The sequence below is a fragment of the Salmo salar genome, unplaced genomic scaffold (genome assembly GCF_905237065.1).
Source record: "Salmo salar unplaced genomic scaffold, Ssal_v3.1, whole genome shotgun sequence".
Classification (NCBI taxonomy): Eukaryota; Metazoa; Chordata; class Actinopteri; order Salmoniformes; family Salmonidae; genus Salmo; species Salmo salar.
The window spans coordinates 172,501-185,000 of record NW_025549115.1 but is presented as its reverse complement, the minus strand read 5'-3'; the positions used below and the strand labels follow the sequence as shown (position 1 = coordinate 185,000).

At 42.0% G+C, this 12,500-nt stretch overlaps 28 non-coding genes and 1 pseudogene across 28 annotated transcripts in view; all 29 read right to left on the bottom strand.

Annotated features, from left to right (window-relative positions):
- LOC123735547 (5S ribosomal RNA) overlaps window positions 1-63 on the bottom strand; it is a 119-nt gene extending 56 nt beyond the window's left edge. The window contains exon 1 of the ribosomal RNA XR_006765630.1: window positions 1-63. This exon is cut by the window's left edge and continues 56 nt beyond it. This is a non-coding gene — a ribosomal RNA (5S ribosomal RNA).
- Window positions 64-472: 409 nt separating this feature from the next.
- Window positions 473-591, bottom strand: LOC123735338 (5S ribosomal RNA). Its single transcript, XR_006765420.1, has one exon. It is a non-coding gene; the product is annotated as a 5S ribosomal RNA (ribosomal RNA).
- A 409-nt stretch (window positions 592-1,000) lies between these two features.
- LOC123735485 (5S ribosomal RNA) lies at window positions 1,001-1,119 on the bottom strand. The gene has a single exon (XR_006765567.1). It is a non-coding gene; the product is annotated as a 5S ribosomal RNA (ribosomal RNA).
- A 139-nt stretch (window positions 1,120-1,258) lies between these two features.
- On the bottom strand, window positions 1,259-1,377 carry LOC123735496 (5S ribosomal RNA). Its single transcript, XR_006765578.1, has one exon. It is a non-coding gene; the product is annotated as a 5S ribosomal RNA (ribosomal RNA).
- Window positions 1,378-1,785: 408 nt separating this feature from the next.
- LOC123735654 (uncharacterized) lies at window positions 1,786-1,903 on the bottom strand (annotated as a pseudogene).
- A 409-nt stretch (window positions 1,904-2,312) lies between these two features.
- On the bottom strand, window positions 2,313-2,431 carry LOC123735495 (5S ribosomal RNA). Its single transcript, XR_006765577.1, has one exon. It is a non-coding gene; the product is annotated as a 5S ribosomal RNA (ribosomal RNA).
- Window positions 2,432-2,840: 409 nt separating this feature from the next.
- LOC123735576 (5S ribosomal RNA) lies at window positions 2,841-2,958 on the bottom strand. Its single transcript, XR_006765659.1, has one exon. It is a non-coding gene; the product is annotated as a 5S ribosomal RNA (ribosomal RNA).
- A 409-nt stretch (window positions 2,959-3,367) lies between these two features.
- On the bottom strand, window positions 3,368-3,486 carry LOC123735379 (5S ribosomal RNA). The gene has a single exon (XR_006765461.1). It is a non-coding gene; the product is annotated as a 5S ribosomal RNA (ribosomal RNA).
- Window positions 3,487-3,895: 409 nt separating this feature from the next.
- On the bottom strand, window positions 3,896-4,013 carry LOC123735575 (5S ribosomal RNA). Its single transcript, XR_006765658.1, has one exon. It is a non-coding gene; the product is annotated as a 5S ribosomal RNA (ribosomal RNA).
- Window positions 4,014-4,422: 409 nt separating this feature from the next.
- LOC123735378 (5S ribosomal RNA) lies at window positions 4,423-4,541 on the bottom strand. Its single transcript, XR_006765460.1, has one exon. It is a non-coding gene; the product is annotated as a 5S ribosomal RNA (ribosomal RNA).
- Window positions 4,542-4,680: 139 nt separating this feature from the next.
- LOC123735337 (5S ribosomal RNA) lies at window positions 4,681-4,799 on the bottom strand. Its single transcript, XR_006765419.1, has one exon. It is a non-coding gene; the product is annotated as a 5S ribosomal RNA (ribosomal RNA).
- A 408-nt stretch (window positions 4,800-5,207) lies between these two features.
- On the bottom strand, window positions 5,208-5,326 carry LOC123735336 (5S ribosomal RNA). The gene has a single exon (XR_006765418.1). It is a non-coding gene; the product is annotated as a 5S ribosomal RNA (ribosomal RNA).
- A 409-nt stretch (window positions 5,327-5,735) lies between these two features.
- LOC123735616 (5S ribosomal RNA) lies at window positions 5,736-5,853 on the bottom strand. The gene has a single exon (XR_006765699.1). It is a non-coding gene; the product is annotated as a 5S ribosomal RNA (ribosomal RNA).
- Window positions 5,854-5,992: 139 nt separating this feature from the next.
- LOC123735334 (5S ribosomal RNA) lies at window positions 5,993-6,111 on the bottom strand. Its single transcript, XR_006765416.1, has one exon. It is a non-coding gene; the product is annotated as a 5S ribosomal RNA (ribosomal RNA).
- A 409-nt stretch (window positions 6,112-6,520) lies between these two features.
- LOC123735333 (5S ribosomal RNA) lies at window positions 6,521-6,639 on the bottom strand. The gene has a single exon (XR_006765415.1). It is a non-coding gene; the product is annotated as a 5S ribosomal RNA (ribosomal RNA).
- Window positions 6,640-6,778: 139 nt separating this feature from the next.
- Window positions 6,779-6,897, bottom strand: LOC123735332 (5S ribosomal RNA). Its single transcript, XR_006765414.1, has one exon. It is a non-coding gene; the product is annotated as a 5S ribosomal RNA (ribosomal RNA).
- Window positions 6,898-7,306: 409 nt separating this feature from the next.
- Window positions 7,307-7,424, bottom strand: LOC123735574 (5S ribosomal RNA). The gene has a single exon (XR_006765657.1). It is a non-coding gene; the product is annotated as a 5S ribosomal RNA (ribosomal RNA).
- Window positions 7,425-7,833: 409 nt separating this feature from the next.
- LOC123735331 (5S ribosomal RNA) lies at window positions 7,834-7,952 on the bottom strand. Its single transcript, XR_006765413.1, has one exon. It is a non-coding gene; the product is annotated as a 5S ribosomal RNA (ribosomal RNA).
- Window positions 7,953-8,091: 139 nt separating this feature from the next.
- Window positions 8,092-8,210, bottom strand: LOC123735441 (5S ribosomal RNA). Its single transcript, XR_006765523.1, has one exon. It is a non-coding gene; the product is annotated as a 5S ribosomal RNA (ribosomal RNA).
- Window positions 8,211-8,619: 409 nt separating this feature from the next.
- Window positions 8,620-8,738, bottom strand: LOC123735330 (5S ribosomal RNA). Its single transcript, XR_006765412.1, has one exon. It is a non-coding gene; the product is annotated as a 5S ribosomal RNA (ribosomal RNA).
- A 139-nt stretch (window positions 8,739-8,877) lies between these two features.
- LOC123735329 (5S ribosomal RNA) lies at window positions 8,878-8,996 on the bottom strand. The gene has a single exon (XR_006765411.1). It is a non-coding gene; the product is annotated as a 5S ribosomal RNA (ribosomal RNA).
- A 409-nt stretch (window positions 8,997-9,405) lies between these two features.
- Window positions 9,406-9,523, bottom strand: LOC123735573 (5S ribosomal RNA). Its single transcript, XR_006765656.1, has one exon. It is a non-coding gene; the product is annotated as a 5S ribosomal RNA (ribosomal RNA).
- A 139-nt stretch (window positions 9,524-9,662) lies between these two features.
- LOC123735427 (5S ribosomal RNA) lies at window positions 9,663-9,781 on the bottom strand. The gene has a single exon (XR_006765509.1). It is a non-coding gene; the product is annotated as a 5S ribosomal RNA (ribosomal RNA).
- Window positions 9,782-10,190: 409 nt separating this feature from the next.
- Window positions 10,191-10,308, bottom strand: LOC123735572 (5S ribosomal RNA). Its single transcript, XR_006765655.1, has one exon. It is a non-coding gene; the product is annotated as a 5S ribosomal RNA (ribosomal RNA).
- Window positions 10,309-10,447: 139 nt separating this feature from the next.
- On the bottom strand, window positions 10,448-10,566 carry LOC123735440 (5S ribosomal RNA). Its single transcript, XR_006765522.1, has one exon. It is a non-coding gene; the product is annotated as a 5S ribosomal RNA (ribosomal RNA).
- Window positions 10,567-10,975: 409 nt separating this feature from the next.
- Window positions 10,976-11,093, bottom strand: LOC123735571 (5S ribosomal RNA). Its single transcript, XR_006765654.1, has one exon. It is a non-coding gene; the product is annotated as a 5S ribosomal RNA (ribosomal RNA).
- Window positions 11,094-11,232: 139 nt separating this feature from the next.
- On the bottom strand, window positions 11,233-11,351 carry LOC123735328 (5S ribosomal RNA). The gene has a single exon (XR_006765410.1). It is a non-coding gene; the product is annotated as a 5S ribosomal RNA (ribosomal RNA).
- A 409-nt stretch (window positions 11,352-11,760) lies between these two features.
- Window positions 11,761-11,879, bottom strand: LOC123735327 (5S ribosomal RNA). Its single transcript, XR_006765409.1, has one exon. It is a non-coding gene; the product is annotated as a 5S ribosomal RNA (ribosomal RNA).
- A 139-nt stretch (window positions 11,880-12,018) lies between these two features.
- Window positions 12,019-12,137, bottom strand: LOC123735326 (5S ribosomal RNA). Its single transcript, XR_006765408.1, has one exon. It is a non-coding gene; the product is annotated as a 5S ribosomal RNA (ribosomal RNA).
- Window positions 12,138-12,500: the final 363 nt, after the last annotated feature.

The following is a 12,500-nucleotide window of genomic DNA, read 5'->3' as shown; positions in this document are numbered from 1 at the left end:
GACCCTGCTTAGCTTCCGAGATCAGACGAGATCGGGCGTACCCAGGCTGATATGGCGGTAAGCGAGAAACAATCTCTTGCTACAACATATATAGTCAAAATGAGTCTGATAAACAGACATTGCATTTTCACCAATTAGATAAGCAGCTTGAACTTTGTGTCACTGAAAAAGTAGAAGAAATTACAAACACTGTTCCCATCAGTTTTTAGCACACGTAGTTGGATAAAATACCAACTTTATTTCCTTTCATCATTTGAACAGGGCAAAGGAGCACAAAGCACACACAAGCTGCATTCAGCAACAATATTCTTGTTTGTCTTATAAATACAAGGCAGATGCTAATTGAAAACACAAGGAAATTTGATCCTATTAAAAAGGCAGGAAGCTGCATTTAGTCAATTCATCATTAAATGCTTAATACAAGGCAGTGTTGCTGATGAAATAGTGCAAGAGCACACCCTCGTGGACAAAATGCTTACAGCACCTGGTATTCCCAGGCGGTCTCCCATCCAAGTACTAACCAGGCCCGACCCTGCTTAGCTTCCGAGATCAGACGAGATCGGGCGTACCCAGGCTGGTATGGCCGTAAGCGAGAAACAATCTCTTGCTACAACATATATAGTCAAAGTGAGTGTGATAAACAGACATTGCATTTTCACCAATTAGATAAGCAGCTTGAACTTTGTGTCACTGAAAAAGTAGAAGAAATTACAAACACTGTTCCCATCACTTTTTAGCACAGGTAGTTGGATAAAATACAAACTTTATTTCCTTTCATCATTTGAACAGGGCAAAGGAGCACAAAGCACACACAAGCTGCATTCAGCAACAATATTCTTGTTTGTCTTATAAATACAAGGCAGATGCTAATTGAAAACACAAGGAAATTTGATCCTATTAAAAAGGCAGGAAGCTGCATTTAGTCAATTCATCATTAAATGCTTACTACAAGGCAGTGTTGCTGATGAAATAGTGCAGGGGCACACCCTCGTGGACAAAATGCTTACAGCACCTGGTATTCCCAGGCGGTCTCCCATCCAAGTACTAACCAGGCCCGACCCTGCTTAGCTTCCGAGATCAGACGAGATCGGGCGTACCCAGGATGGTATGGCCGTAAGCGAGAAACAATCTCTTGCTACAACATATATAGTCAAAGTGAGTCTGATAAAACAGACATTTAGTCAATTCATCATTAAATGCTTAATACAAGGCAGTGTTGCTGATGAAATAGTGCAAGAGCACCCCCTCGTGGACAGAATGCTTACAGCACCTGGTATTCCCAGGCGGTCTCCCATCCAAGTACTAACCAGGCCCGACCCTGCTTAGCTTCCGAGATCAGACGAGATCGGGCGTACCCAGGCTGGTATGGCGGTAAGCGAGAAACAATCTCTTGCTACAACATATATAGTCAAAATGAGTCTGATAAACAGACATTGCATTTTCACCAATTAGATAAGCAGCTTGAACTTTGTGTCACTGAAAAAGTAGAAGAAATTACAAACACTGTTCCCATCAGTTTTTAGCACACGTAGTTGGATAAAATACCAACTTTATTTCCTTTCATCATTTGAACAGGGCAAAGGAGCACAAAGCACACACAAGCTGCATTCAGCAACAATATTCTTGTTTGTCTTATAAATACAAGGCAGATGCTAATTGAAAACACAAGGAAATTTGATCCTATTAAAAGGCAGGAAGCTGCATTTAGTCAATTCATCATTAAATGCTTAATACAAGGCAGTGTTGCTGATGAAATAGTGCAAGAGCACACCCTCGTGGACAAAATGCTTACAGAACCTGGTATTCCCAGGCGGTCTCCCATCCAAGTACTAACCAGGCCCGACCCTGCTTAGCTTCCGAGATCAGACGAGATCGGGCGTACCCAGGCTGGTATGGCCGTAGCGAGAAACAATCTCTTGCTACAACATATATAGACAAAATGAGTCTGATAAACAGACATTGCATTTTCACCAATTAGATAAGCAGCTTGAACTTTGTGTCACTGAAAAAGTAGAAGAAATTACAAACACTGTTCCCATCACTTTTTAGCACAGGTAGTTGGATAAAATACCAACTTTATTTCCTTTCATCATTTGAACAGGGCAAAGGAGCACAAAGCACACACAAGCTGCATTCAGCAACAATATTCTTGTTTGTCTTATAAATACAAGGCAGATGCTAATTGAAAACACAAGGAAATTTGATCCTATTAAAAAGGCAGGAAGCTGCATTTAGTCAATTCATCATTAAATGCTTACTACAAGGCAGTGTTGCTGATGAAATAGTGCAGGGGCACACCCTCGTGGACAAAATGCTTACAGCACCTGGTATTCCCAGGCGGTCTCCCATCCAAGTACTAACCAGGCCCGACCCTGCTTAGCTTCCGAGATCAGACGAGATCGGGCGTACCCAGGCTGGTATGGCGGTAAGCGAGAAACAATCTCTTGCTACAACATATATAGTCAAAATGAGTCTGATAAACAGACATTGCATTTTCACCAATTAGATAAGCAGCTTGAACTTTGTGTCACTGAAAAAGTAGAAGAAATTACAAACACTGTTCCCATCAGTTTTTAGCACACGTAGTTGGATAAAATACCAACTTTATTTCCTTTCATCATTTGAACAGGGCAAAGGAGCATAAAGCACACACAAGCTGCATTCAGCAACAATATTCTTGTTTGTCTTATAAATACAAGGCAGATGCTAATTGAAAACACAAGGAAATTTGATCCTATTAAAAAGGCAGGAAGCTGCATTTAGTCAATTCATCATTAAATGCTTAATACAAGGCAGTGTTGCTGATGAAATAGTGCAAGAGCACACCCTCGTGGACAAAATGCTTACAGCACCTGGTATTCCCAGGCGGTCTCCCATCCAAGTACTAACCAGGCCCGACCCTGCTTAGCTTCCGAGATCAGACGAGATCGGGCGTACCCAGGCTGGTATGGCCGTAGCGAGAAACAATCTCTTGCTACAACATATATAGTCAAAGTGAGTGTGATAAACAGACATTGCATTTTCACCAATTAGATAAGCAGCTTGAACTTTGTGTCACTGAAAAAGTAGAAGAAATTACAAACACTGTTCCCATCACTTTTTAGCACAGGTAGTTGGATAAAATACAAACTTTATTTCCTTTCATCATTTGAACAGGGCAAAGGAGCACAAAGCACACACAAGCTGCATTCAGCAACAATATTCTTGTTTGTCTTATAAATACAAGGCAGATGCTAATTGAAAACACAAGGAAATTTGATCCTATTAAAAAGGCAGGAAGCTGCATTTTGTCAATTCATCATTAAATGCTTACTACAAGGCAGTGTTGCTGATGAAATAGTGCAGGGGCACACCCTCGTGGACAAAATGCTTACAGCACCTGGTATTCCCAGGCGGTCTCCCATCCAAGTACTAACCAGGCCCGACCCTGCTTAGCTTCCGAGATCAGACGAGATCGGGCGTACCCAGGCTGGTATGGCCGCAAGCGAGAAACAATCTCTTGCTACAACATATATAGTCAAAATGAGTCTGATAAACAGACATTGCATTTTCACCAATTAGATAAGCAGCTTGAACTTTGTGTCACTGAAAAAGTAGAAGAAATTACAAACACTGTTCCCATCAGTTTTTAGCACAGGTAGTTGGATAAAATACCAACTTTATTTCCTTTCATCATTTGAACAGGGCAAAGGAGCACAAAGCACACACAAGCTGCATTCAGCAACAATATTCTTGTTTGTCTTATAAATACAAGGCAGATGCTAATTGAAAACACAAGGAAATTTGATCCTATTAAAAAGGCAGGAAGCTGCATTTAGTCAATTCATCATTAAATGCTTAATACAAGGCAGTGTTGCTGATGAAATAGTGCAAGAGCACACCCTCGTGGACAAAATGCTTACAGCACCTGGTATTCCCAGGCGGTCTCCCATCCAAGTACTAACCAGGCCCGACCCTGCTTAGCTTCCGAGATCAGACGAGATCGGGCGTACCCAGGCTGGTATGGCCGTAGCGAGAAACAATCTCTTGCTACAACATATATAGTCAAAGTGAGTGTGATAAACAGACATTGCATTTTCACCAATTAGATAAGCAGCTTGAACTTTGTGTCACTGAAAAAGTAGAAGAAATTACAAACACTGTTCCCATCACTTTTTAGCACAGGTAGTTGGATAAAATACAAACTTTATTTCCTTTCATCATTTGAACAGGGCAAAGGAGCACAAAGCACACACAAGCTGCATTCAGCAACAATATTCTTGTTTGTCTTATAAATACAAGGCAGATGCTAATTGAAAACACAAGGAAATTTGATCCTATTAAAAAGGCAGGAAGCTGCATTTAGTCAATTCATCATTAAATGCTTACTACAAGGCAGTGTTGCTGATGAAATAGTGCAGGGGCACACCCTCGTGGACAAAATGCTTACAGCACCTGGTATTCCCAGGCGGTCTCCCATCCAAGTACTAACCAGGCCCGACCCTGCTTAGCTTCCGAGATCAGACGAGATCGGGCGTACCCAGGCTGGTATGGCCGCAAGCGAGAAACAATCTCTTGCTACAACATATATAGTCAAAGTGAGTCTGATAAAACAGACATTTAGTCAATTCATCATTAAATGCTTAATACAAGGCAGTGTTGCTGATGAAATAGTGCAAGAGCACACCCTCGTGGACAAAATGCTTACAGCACCTGGTATTCCCAGGCGGTCTCCCATCCAAGTACTAACCAGGCCCGACCCTGCTTAGCTTCCGAGATCAGACGAGATCGGGCGTACCCAGGCTGGTATGGCCGTAAGCGAGAAACAATCTCTTGCTACAACATATATAGTCAAAGTGAGTGTGATAAACAGACATTGCATTTTCACCAATTAGATAAGCAGCTTGAACTTTGTGTCACTGAAAAAGTAGAAGAAATTACAAACACTGTTCCCATCACTTTTTAGCACAGGTAGTTGGATAAAATACAAACTTTATTTCCTTTCATCATTTGAACAGGGCAAAGGAGCACAAAGCACACACAAGCTGCATTCAGCAACAATATTCTTGTTTGTCTTATAAATACAAGGCAGATGCTAATTGAAAACACAAGGAAATTTGATCCTATTAAAAAGGCAGGAAGCTGCATTTAGTCAATTCATCATTAAATGCTTAATACAAGGCAGTGTTGCTGATGAAATAGTGCAAGAGCACACCTCGTGGACAAAATGCTTACAGCACCTGGTATTCCCAGGCGGTCTCCCATCCAAGTACTAACCAGGCCCGACCCTGCTTAGCTTCCGAGATCAGACGAGATCGGGCGTACCCAGGCTGGTATGGCCGTAAGCGAGAAACAATCTCTTGCTACAACATATATAGTCAAAATGAGTCTGATAAACAGACATTGCATTTTCACCAATTAGATAAGCAGCTTGAACTTTGTGTCACTGAAAAAGTAGAAGAAATTATAAAATCTGTTCCCATCACTTTTTAGCACAGGTAGTTGGATAAAATACAAACTTTATTTCCTTTCATCATTTGAACAGGGCAAAGGAGCACAAAGCACACACAAGCTGCATTCAGCAACAATATTCTTGTTTGTCTTATAAATACAAGGCAGATGCTAATTGAAAACACAAGGAAATTTGATCCTATTAAAAAGGCAGGAAGCTGCATTTAGTCAATTCATCATTAAATGCTTACTACAAGGCAGTGTTGCTGATGAAATAGTGCAGGGGCACACCCTCGTGGACAAAATGCTTACAGCACCTGGTATTCCCAGGCGGTCTCCCATCCAAGTACTAACCAACCCGACCCTGCTTAGCTTCCGAGATCAGACGAGATCGGGCGTACCCAGGCTGGTATGGCCGTAAGCGAGAAACAATCTCTTGCTACAACATATATAGTCAAAGTGAGTCTGATAAAACAGACATTTAGTCAATTCATCATTAAATGCTTAATACAAGGCAGTGTTGCTGATGAAATAGTGCAAGAGCACACCCTCGTGGACAAAATGCTTACAGCACCTGGTATTCCCAGGCGGTCTCCCATCCAAGTACTAACCAGGCCCGACCCTGCTTAGCTTCCGAGATCAGACGAGATCGGGCGTACCCAGGCTGGTATGGCCGTAAGCGAGAAACCATCTCTTGCTACAACATATATAGTCAAAATGAGTCTGATAAACAGACATTGCATTTTCACCAATTAGATAAGCAGCTTGAACTTTGTGTCACTGAAAAAGTAGAAGAAATTACAAACACTGTTCCCATCAGTTTTTAGCACACGTAGTTGGATAAAATACCAACTTTATTTCCTTTCATCATTTGAACAGGGCAAAGGAGCACAAAGCACACACAAGCTGCATTCAGCAACAATATTCTTGTTTGTCTTATAAATACAAGGCAGATGCTAATTGAAAACACAAGGAAATTTGATCCTATTAAAAAGGCAGGAAGCTGCATTTAGTCAATTCATCATTAAATGCTTAATACAAGGCAGTGTTGCTGATGAAATAGTGCAAGAGCACACCCTCGTGGACAAAATGCTTACAGCACCTGGTATTCCCAGGCGGTCTCCCATCCAAGTACTAACCAGGCCCGACCCTGCTTAGCTTCCGAGATCAGACGAGATCGGGCGTACCCAGGCTGGTATGGCCGTAAGCGAGAAACAATCTCTTGCTACAACATATATAGTCAAAGTGAGTCTGATAAAACAGACATTTAGTCAATTCATCATTAAATGCTTAATACAAGGCAGTGTTGCTGATGAAATAGTGCAAGAGCACACCCTCGTGGACAAAATGCTTACAGCACCTGGTATTCCCAGGCGGTCTCCCATCCAAGTACTAACCAGGCCCGACCCTGCTTAGCTTCCGAGATCAGACGAGATCGGGCGTACCCAGGCTGGTATGGCCGTAAGCGAGAAACCATCTCTTGCTACAACATATATAGTCAAAATGAGTCTGATAAACAGACATTGCATTTTCACCAATTAGATAAGCAGCTTGAACTTTGTGTCACTGAAAAAGTAGAAGAAATTACAAACACTGTTCCCATCAGTTTTTAGCACACGTAGTTGGATAAAATACCAACTTTATTTCCTTTCATCATTTGAACAGGGCAAAGGAGCACAAAGCACACACAAGCTGCATTCAGCAACAATATTCTTGTTTGTCTTATAAATACAAGGCAGATGCTAATTGAAAACACAAGGAAATTTGATCCTATTAAAAAGGCAGGAAGCTGCATTTAGTCAATTCATCATTAAATGCTTAATACAAGGCAGTGTTGCTGATGAAATAGTGCAAGAGCACACCCTCGTGGACAAAATGCTTACAGCACCTGGTATTCCCAGGCGGTCTCCCATCCAAGTACTAACCAGGCCCGACCCTGCTTAGCTTCCGAGATCAGACGAGATCGGGCGTACCCAGGCTGGTATGGCCGTAGCGAGAAACAATCTCTTGCTACAACATATATAGTCAAAGTGAGTGTGATAAACAGACATTGCATTTTCACCAATTAGATAAGCAGCTTGAAATTTGTGTCACTGAAAAAGTAGAAGAAATTACAAACACTGTTCCCATCACTTTTTAGCACAGGTAGTTGGATAAAATACAAACTTTATTTCCTTTCATCATTTGAACAGGGCAAAGGAGCACAAAGCACACACAAGCTGCATTCAGCAACAATATTCTTGTTTGTCTTATAAATACAAGGCAGATGCTAATTGAAAACACAAGGAAATTTGATCCTATTAAAAAGGCAGGAAGCTGCATTTAGTCAATTCATCATTAAATGCTTACTACAAGGCAGTGTTGCTGATGAAATAGTGCAGGGGCACACCCTCGTGGACAAAATGCTTACAGCACCTGGTATTCCCAGGCGGTCTCCCATCCAAGTACTAACCAGGCCCGACCCTGCTTAGCTTCCGAGATCAGACGAGATCGGGCGTACCCAGGCTGGTATGGCCGTAAGCGAGAAACAATCTCTTGCTACAACATATATAGTCAAAGTGAGTCTGATAAAACAGACATTTAGTCAATTCATCATTAAATGCTTAATACAAGGCAGTGTTGCTGATGAAATAGTGCAAGAGCACACCCTCGTGGACAAAATGCTTACAGCACCTGGTATTCCCAGGCGGTCTCCCATCCAAGTACTAACCAGGCCCGACCCTGCTTAGCTTCCGAGATCAGACGAGATCGGGCGTACCCAGGCTGGTATGGTCGTAAGCGAGAAACAATCTCTTGCTACAACATATATAGTCAAAATGAGTCTGATAAACAGACATTGCATTTTCACCAATTAGATAAGCAGCTTGAACTTTGTGTCACTGAAAAAGTAGAAGAAATTATAAAATCTGTTCCCATCACTTTTTAGCACAGGTAGTTGGATAAAATACAAACTTTATTTCCTTTCATCATTTGAACAGGGCAAAGGAGCACAAAGCACACACAAGCTGCATTCAGCAACAATATTCTTGTTTGTCTTATAAATACAAGGCAGATGCTAATTGAAAACACAAGGAAATTTGATCCTATTAAAAAGGCAGGAAGCTGCATTTAGTCAATTCATCATTAAATGCTTACTACAAGGCAGTGTTGCTGATGAAATAGTGCAGGGGCACACCCTCGTGGACAAAATGCTTACAGCACCTGGTATTCCCAGGCGGTCTCCCATCCAAGTACTAACCAGGCCCGACCCTGCTTAGCTTCCGAGATCAGACGAGATCGGGCGTACCCAGGCTGGTATGGCCGTAAGCGAGAAACAATCTCTTGCTACAACATATATAGTCAAAGTGAGTCTGATAAAACAGACATTTAGTCAATTCATCATTAAATGCTTAATACAAGGCAGTGTTGCTGATGAAATAGTGCAAGAGCACCCCCTCGTGGACAAAATGCTTACAGCACCTGGTATTCCCAGGCGGTCTCCCATCCAAGTACTAACCAGGCCCGACCCTGCTTAGCTTCCGAGATCAGACGAGATCGGGCGTACCCAGGCTGGTATGGCCGTAAGCGAGAAACAATCTCTTGCTACAACATATATAGTCAAAATGAGTCTGATAAACAGACATTGCATTTTCACCAATTAGATAAGCAGCTTGAACTTTGTGTCACTGAAAAAGTAGAAGAAATTATAAAATCTGTTCCCATCACTTTTTAGCACAGGTAGTTGGATAAAATACAAACTTTATTTCCTTTCATCATTTGAACAGGGCAAAGGAGCATAAAGCACACACAAGCTGCATTCAGCAACAATATTCTTGTTTGTCTTATAAATACAAGGCAGATGCTAATTGAAAACACAAGGAAATTTGATCCTATTAAAAAGGCAGGAAGCTGCATTTAGTCAATTCATCATTAAATGCTTACTACAAGGCAGTGTTGCTGATGAAATAGTGCAGGGGCACACCCTCGTGGACAAAATGCTTACAGCACCTGGTATTCCCAGGCGGTCTCCCATCCAAGTACTAACCAGGCCCGACCCTGCTTAGCTTCCGAGATCAGACGAGATCGGGCGTACCCAGGCTGGTATGGCCGTAGCGAGAAACAATCTCTTGCTACAACATATATAGTCAAAGTGAGTCTGATAAAACAGACATTTAGTCAATTCATCATTAAATGCTTAATACAAGGCAGTGTTGCTGATGAAATAGTGCAAGAGCACACCCTCGTGGACAAAATGCTTACAGCACCTGGTATTCCCAGGCGGTCTCCCATCCAAGTACTAACCAGGCCCGACCCTGCTTAGCTTCCGAGATCAGACGAGTTCGGGCGTACCCAGGCTGGTATGGCCGTAAGCGAGAAACAATCTCTTGCTACAACATATATAGTCAAAGTGAGTGTGATAAACAGACATTGCATTTTCACCAATTAGATAAGCAGCTTGAAATTTGTGTCACTGAAAAAGTAGAAGAAATTACAAACACTGTTCCCATCACTTTTTAGCACAGGTAGTTGGATAAAATACAAACTTTATTTCCTTTCATCATTTGAACAGGGCAAAGGAGCACAAAGCACACACAAGCTGCATTCAGCAACAATATTCTTGTTTGTCTTATAAATACAAGGCAGATGCTAATTGAAAACACAAGGAAATTTGATCCTATTAAAAAGGCAGGAAGCTGCATTTAGTCAATTCATCATTAAATGCTTACTACAAGGCAGTGTTGCTGATGAAATAGTGCAGGGGCACACCCTCGTGGACAAAATGCTTACAGCACCTGGTATTCCCAGGCGGTCTCCCATCCAAGTACTAACCAGGCCCGACCCTGCTTAGCTTCCGAGATCAGACGAGATCGGGCGTACCCAGGCTGGTATGGCCGTAGCGAGAAACAATCTCTTGCTACAACATATATAGTCAAAGTGAGTCTGATAAAACAGACATTTAGTCAATTCATCATTAAATGCTTAATACAAGGCAGTGTTGCTGATGAAATAGTGCAAGAGCACCCCCTCGTGGACAAAATGCTTACAGCACCTGGTATTCCCAGGCGGTCTCCCATCCAAGTACTAACCAGGCCCGACCCTGCTTAGCTTCCGAGATCAGACGAGATCGGGCGTACCCAGGCTGGTATGGTCGTAAGCGAGAAACAATCTCTTGCTACAACATATATAGTCAAAATGAGTCTGATAAACAGACATTGCATTTTCACCAATTAGATAAGCAGCTTGAACTTTGTGTCACTGAAAAAGTAGAAGAAATTATAAAATCTGTTCCCATCACTTTTTAGCACAGGTAGTTGGATAAAATACAAACTTTATTTCCTTTCATCATTTGAACAGGGCAAAGGAGCATAAAGCACACACAAGCTGCATTCAGCAACAATATTCTTGTTTGTCTTATAAATACAAGGCAGATGCTAATTGAAAACACAAGGAAATTTGATCCTATTAAAAAGGCAGGAAGCTGCATTTAGTCAATTCATCATTAAATGCTTACTACAAGGCAGTGTTGCTGATGAAATAGTGCAGGGGCACACCCTCGTGGACAAAATGCTTACAGCACCTGGTATTCCCAGGCGGTCTCCCATCCAAGTACTAACCAGGCCCGACCCTGCTTAGCTTCCGAGATCAGACGAGATCGGGCGTACCCAGGCTGGTATGGCCGTAGCGAGAAACAATCTCTTGCTACAACATATATAGTCAAAGTGAGTCTGATAAAACAGACATTTAGTCAATTCATCATTAAATGCTTAATACAAGGCAGTGTTGCTGATGAAATAGTGCAAGAGCACCCCCTCGTGGACAAAATGCTTACAGCACCTGGTATTCCCAGGCGGTCTCCCATCCAAGTACTAACCAGGCCCGACCCTGCTTAGCTTCCGAGATCAGACGAGATCGGGCGTACCCAGGCTGGTATGGCCGTAAGCGAGAAACAATCTCTTGCTACAACATATATAGTCAAAATGAGTCTGATAAACAGACATTGCATTTTCACCAATTAGATAAGCAGCTTGAACTTTGTGTCACTGAAAAAGTAGAAGAAATTATAAAATCTGTTGCCATCACTTTTTAGCACAGGTAGTTGGATAAAATACAAACTTTATTTCCTTTCATCATTTGAACAGGGCAAAGGAGCACAAAGCACACACAAGCTGCATTCAGCAACAATATTCTTGTTTGTCTTATAAATACAAGGCAGATGCTAATTGAAAACACAAGGAAATTTGATCCTATTAAAAAGGCAGGAAGCTGCATTTAGTCAATTCATCATTAAATGCTTACTACAAGGCAGTGTTGCTGATGAAATAGTGCAGGGGCACACCCTCGTGGACAAAATGCTTACAGCACCTGGTATTCCCAGGCGGTCTCCCATCCAAGTACTAACCAGGCCCGACCCTGCTTAGCTTCCGAGATCAGACGAGATCGGGCGTACCCAGGCTGGTATGGCCGTAAGCGAGAAACAATCTCTTGCTACAACATATATAGTCAAAGTGAGTCTGATAAAACAGACATTTAGTCAATTCATCATTAAATGCTTAATACAAGGCAGTGTTGCTGATGAAATAGTGCAAGAGCACACCCTCGTGGACAAAATGCTTACAGCACCTGGTATTCCCAGGCGGTCTCCCATCCAAGTACTAACCAGGCCCGACCCTGCTTAGCTTCCGAGATCAGACGAGATCGGGCGTACCCAGGCTGGTATGGCCGTAAGCGAGAAACAATCTCTTGCTACAACATATATAGTCAAAATGAGTCTGATAAACAGACATTGCATTTTCACCAATTAGATAAGCAGCTTGAACTTTGTGTCACTGAAAAAGTAGAAGAAATTACAAAATCTGTTCCCATCACTTTTTAGCACAGGTAGTTGGATAAAATACAAACTTTATTTCCTTTCATCATTTGAACAGGGCAAAGGAGCACAAAGCACACACAAGCTGCATTCAGCAACAATATTCTTGTTTGTCTTATAAATACAAGGCAGATGCTAATTGAAAACACAAGGAAATTTGATCCTATTAAAAAGGCAGGAAGCTGCATTTAGTCAATTCATCATTAAATGCTTACTACAAGGC